The sequence below is a fragment of the Echinops telfairi genome, unplaced genomic scaffold (genome assembly GCF_000313985.2).
Source record: "Echinops telfairi isolate 266 unplaced genomic scaffold, ASM31398v2 ScPeMD7_1;HRSCAF=3_0, whole genome shotgun sequence".
In the NCBI taxonomy this organism is placed as follows: Eukaryota; Metazoa; Chordata; class Mammalia; order Afrosoricida; family Tenrecidae; genus Echinops; species Echinops telfairi.
In genome coordinates, this window is record NW_022103896.1 from 62,752,925 (window position 1) to 62,757,924 (window position 5,000).

The window sequence follows — 5,000 nt, forward strand, 5'->3', positions numbered from 1 at the left end:
ATATTGAGGGATGAAATAGAGGGCAAATGTTGTGAGACTGATGAGGGCAACAGGTGTACATATGTGCTTGACTCAATGGATGTACATATGGACTGTGATAAGAATTGTACGAGCCCTCAATAAAATAATTTTAAATAAAAAGAATAATGAGAGTAACAAATGTACAAATGTGCTTTATACAATTGACATATGTATGGATTGTGATGAGTTGTATGAGCCCCCAATAAAATGACTTAAAAAAAAAACTACCTAGAGAAGATAGGAAATATATTCTCAAACTATAAGTATATGGATGCAAATACATAATTAGTAATGCTAAGGGAAAATGTGTAGCCAATTTTTCCAGTATTTGAATATAACTGTGTAATTTCCAAAACATTTCTGCCCTGCCCCAATATGGCAATGAAAATCAGAATAGAAAAGTTATAGAACATATTTTGTGTCCCCCGCAAATGTCAGTATGTATTGTTTTATTTTTGTTTAGTTTACTTGTTGAACATAGAATTCATCAAAAATAAAACCAAATTTTATTCAAATGTAAAAAAAAAAAAAAGAACCCTCATGTAATGAAGCCCCCTGCCAGCACTGGATGCTTACACCACTTTCTACCTACCGGCCTGTGACCGTCCTGCACTCTGCGTCACTGCATGTGTTTCGTGAGTCTGAAGACGACTTTATAGATTGGTATCAGACACATGGGCTAATGTCAGACTTATGGGCTAGGACAACATTGGGTTGAAATGCTTTCTTAATGTATAATTAACCTTTTATACAACTCTTATACACACACACACAATAACCCGCATGTAAAACTGTTGTGGGAATATGTAAATGAAACTTATTTTGATGCTAACCGCTCATTTTTTTGTGGCTGTTACAAATGTTCAAAGACCAGCTTGGGTTAGACTATGAAGTCAGGATATGGATTTGTTGTGAAAAGAATGATGCTTATTAAGGCATCATTAGGGTGAGAATTTAAAGAGCAAGACATCAGAGTCTGGAGATCAATTTCCTTTAGGACCAAAAGCGAAATCAGTTTTCAGAGAAGAAGGTAGAGAAACAGGCGATTATACCATTTAGAGTCCTTGGATCATGGATGTGAAATTTTGACAAAGGCCATGAAGGACGGTAGAAGCCCAAAATATTTTGCAGGATCTACACATGGAATAAGTCTCTGGTGATTTCCCTCTGACTCTAAATGAGGGATGAGAATAGCCTGGTTATTAGACAGAGAGTATTGTAGAGATAATTATAGTAGATTAAAGTGATAAATCTGGCATGAATGGTTAATGTCTTGTTATTTGATCTCCCTTTTGATAAATTTTGAACTTGATCTTGTTTTTAGTATATATTATAATATTGGGGCTTATCTCTGTTGTATTTTGTTATTGTCAGTAGCCTCCTTGACCGTCTGTCTTGTTATTTTTCTGTTTTCAACCATATGAAACACAAGATGCAGGAATCTATACAGACAACAAGTTGAAGGAGGGTTTCTGGGTTCTGGGTGGGAAAGAGATGGGGGTAGGAGTGGGATTGGGAACTGATATCAAGGAGTACAAGAAGGGAGAGCATATTTTGAAACTGATTGTGGTGGACATTGTACAACACTGCTTGATATGACTCAACTGTTGAAGGGTCTGATGTCTGGATGATGTCCTAATTGTTTGAGAATCAAAGAGAAAGCAACGGATGATGACAATCCATTTCTAGGATGAAATTTCTGTTAATTGAACAGGCTTCTGAGTATTAAAGCATCGTTTGTTTCTGTTGGGCGCCATCGAATAGTTTTCAATTCACATCGTCCTCGTGTAAATGGTTTCCAACAGAACAGATCACCATATCTTCCTACGAGGGAACTTCTGGCTGAGTATGAGCTAATAGTGTTTCAGTGGGTAGGTGAATGCTTGACCATTAATTTTCTTTAAGCACAGTTGAACTTGGTCTAAATTATATTTGGCACTTTGTTTAATCCTGGTTCACCTGAAACTGGCCATTTTATTTATTGATCAAATTGGGATTTTTTCAGGGAGTGACAGAAATGCTCTTAGTATGTATTCAAAACCAAACAAACAGACAAGCCATGATGGTCTCAGGGACATTGGAGTTTGATCATATTTATCTGGCTGACAGTTTTATGCAGATGTAAGACCAAATCAACTAAGTTAAAGCTCATAAATCAGGGGGAAAAAATCAACAACTCCAGACTCTTATTGTTATGATCCTAGTGAATTTTTAATCAGTGAATGGATGAGATGCCACATCATCCTATCTTTTTCATGGATTTCCCAAATAGATATTTCATAAGGAAGAACTTTGGCATATCTGTACAAACTACTAAAACTCGGGCATGTCTTCAAATCACCATGTTCACAGTATGTTATTAGGACACAACTCCTATTTCATCTTCCTCCTCTAAGAGAGACCTTTAGCTCTCCCCATCCCCGATACAGACTAAATTCACAGTAGGGACAATGCATTTTCATGATTACTTCATGAAGAGATGCCTGCAGTGCGACTGCCGCTGAGTGTAAAGTGCAGATTAGGAAGTGAAATTCACCCTCCCTTGGTGCATTAGCACATTCTCCATTAAGTTATTTTGCCAGGGGGGGTGATCTGGGGCGGGGAGGGGACCTTTCCAGCCCTAGGAGTGCTTGTTGCCTGGGGTCATTTGCAGAAGGGTGCCAGCCCAGCACAACTCTATTTCTGGTTCCTTCCCATGTGTCTCTCTGTTGTTTGCTGCCCAAGTTTTCTCCCCAACAGCCCTAATTTAGGCAGATGTTTGTTGAACTAGTCAAATTGTTTGTGTTTGTTTTTGTTTTTGTGTTTAGGCATGATAACTTTCTTAGCTATGCATACACTATAGAACTCTTTGAAATTCAACAAAAATATCAGAACATTTCCACCAATTATATTAATGCTGGAAAGAATGTCCAGATATTGCGTAATTCAGTTCCTTACTTTTGGTAAAAAAAAAAGGCATCGGCTGATGCTGAGCTTGAGGACAGGGTTGTGAGGGTGTGGCCGACTTTCCTTCCAATCACAGTCCAGCTCTCCATCATGAGCACACAGCACTCTCCTGATAAGTGCTGTGAATTGATTTTTGAAGCTACATTAATATACATAAAGTGTTTAGAACAAGGTGATGTATATATAATAGGCACTATGCAAACATTAGCCTTTATTATTATTGTATGTATAGTGGTGGACTATTATAATGTTATACTAGTATGTAGAATCACTCACTCATTTGCTCATGGCCATGGAGTTGATTCTGACTCATCGTAACCCTATAGGACAGAGTAGAACTGCTCCTGTGAGTTTCCAAGACTGTACATCTTTTTGGGAGTAGAAAGCCTCATCCTTCTCCCAGTATTTAGAATAGTATGTAGAAAATATATACATTATTTAAAGGTTGAAGGAAGTTGGGAAGTTTAACAAAAGAAGCTGAGAGGGAGGACAAACATGTTGCATCTGTGTGCATGTGATGAGGGGAGAGGAGGGGATTAGAGGGGAAGCAAGGGAGGAGGCAGGTGGCCATGATAACTGGGTAAGTCACTCCAGTCTGAAAGCCTGTCATTTGGAAAAATGAAAAAATGTGTTGCCTGGAATCCCACGTTAGTCTAGTATCTGTAGTTGGAAATTATATCAGGACAGAATCTATACCCTGTTCAGGGCAATGGGAAGAATAGTTGATAATAATAATTTATAATCTATCAGGGACCAATGAGGATGGGAGGGTAGGGGAGGTAGGACAAAAAGAGGAGCTAAGACCACAGGCCCAAGCAGGAAGAAACTGTTTTGAAAATGATGAGGGCAACATATACACAAATGAGTTTGATACAATTGAGGTATGGCTTGTTATAAAAACTGTAATATCCCCCTATCAGATTATTTATTAATAACCAAAGAAAGAGATGTACTTGGGAATCACCCCAGGGGTCCAATCCCTGAGTGTGACTTCATCCCGAGGTGATTTGAACAAGTCAGGGACATCTCTGGCTCATTTTCCCTCAACTTTAAAAGGTAAAGAACAGTATTGCCTATTTGGTAAGCTTATTAGAAAGGTTCAATGAGCAACTCTATGTACAATGCTAAAAACAATGTCTGGAATATAGGGGGCTTCAAAAAAAGTGTAGGACAATTCAGCTAAGTTCTAATTCTTTTCCACAAACTTTTTGAAGCCCCAATGTATACTGATCACTCCGTACTTTAAATGTTATAAGCCTTAAAGGGGATGTTTCAGGTAATGAGTTGCTTCTGAAAATGCGGAACGTCCAAGGAAGGGGTGAGTTCAGTACCCACGATGGATTTCATGGCCACACATTCATGATCACCCTAGGAATATTCCTGTGGCTCGATAAAGCATATCAACTGTCAGCCAATATTTCCTTCCCAGCTCTTCACTCTGATCTTCATTGTTTCTTTTCTACTGGCATAACTGTTTGGCTGGCAATTCAATGGGTACCCAAAGGAAATGGCACAGAGAAGGTGCTGATTTTTATGGGTCAATAGCTTGAGCTTTCAGGGAAATGTAGATGATTCAAGTGATGGGGGGAGGGGAAGAAAGATAGAAAGCATAAACCAGAGGAGGAATCCCCCAGACACAGACCAAAATAAAGGATTTCCCAGGCTAGGAAGTGTGACGTAAGAGGGGAAAGTGTGTGTAGCTGTTGTGGCTCCTTGCAAGTAAGGTTCTGTATGTCCACCAAGCCACTTCCTGGGAGAGGTGGGGTGACAGTCAAAGGTTCCAGCACAGGGCTATGTTGAGGCTGAAGGGGAACTCAGTGTCCTTTCCTTCTGCAAGGGCACAGCAGGAGGAGAAAGGAAAAGGGTCTGGTCAATGGGAGTGGGGCAGTCCACTTGTCCCCATGACCGAGGACAGAAGGACTGACTGTCGCAGCAGGTGGCGGCATGAAAAGCAGACAGTGAGGCTTAGATGTTTTCTCCAAACCATGTGCCTCGGGTTTACGAATAAGACACGCCAGGGGACTTGAGAAACT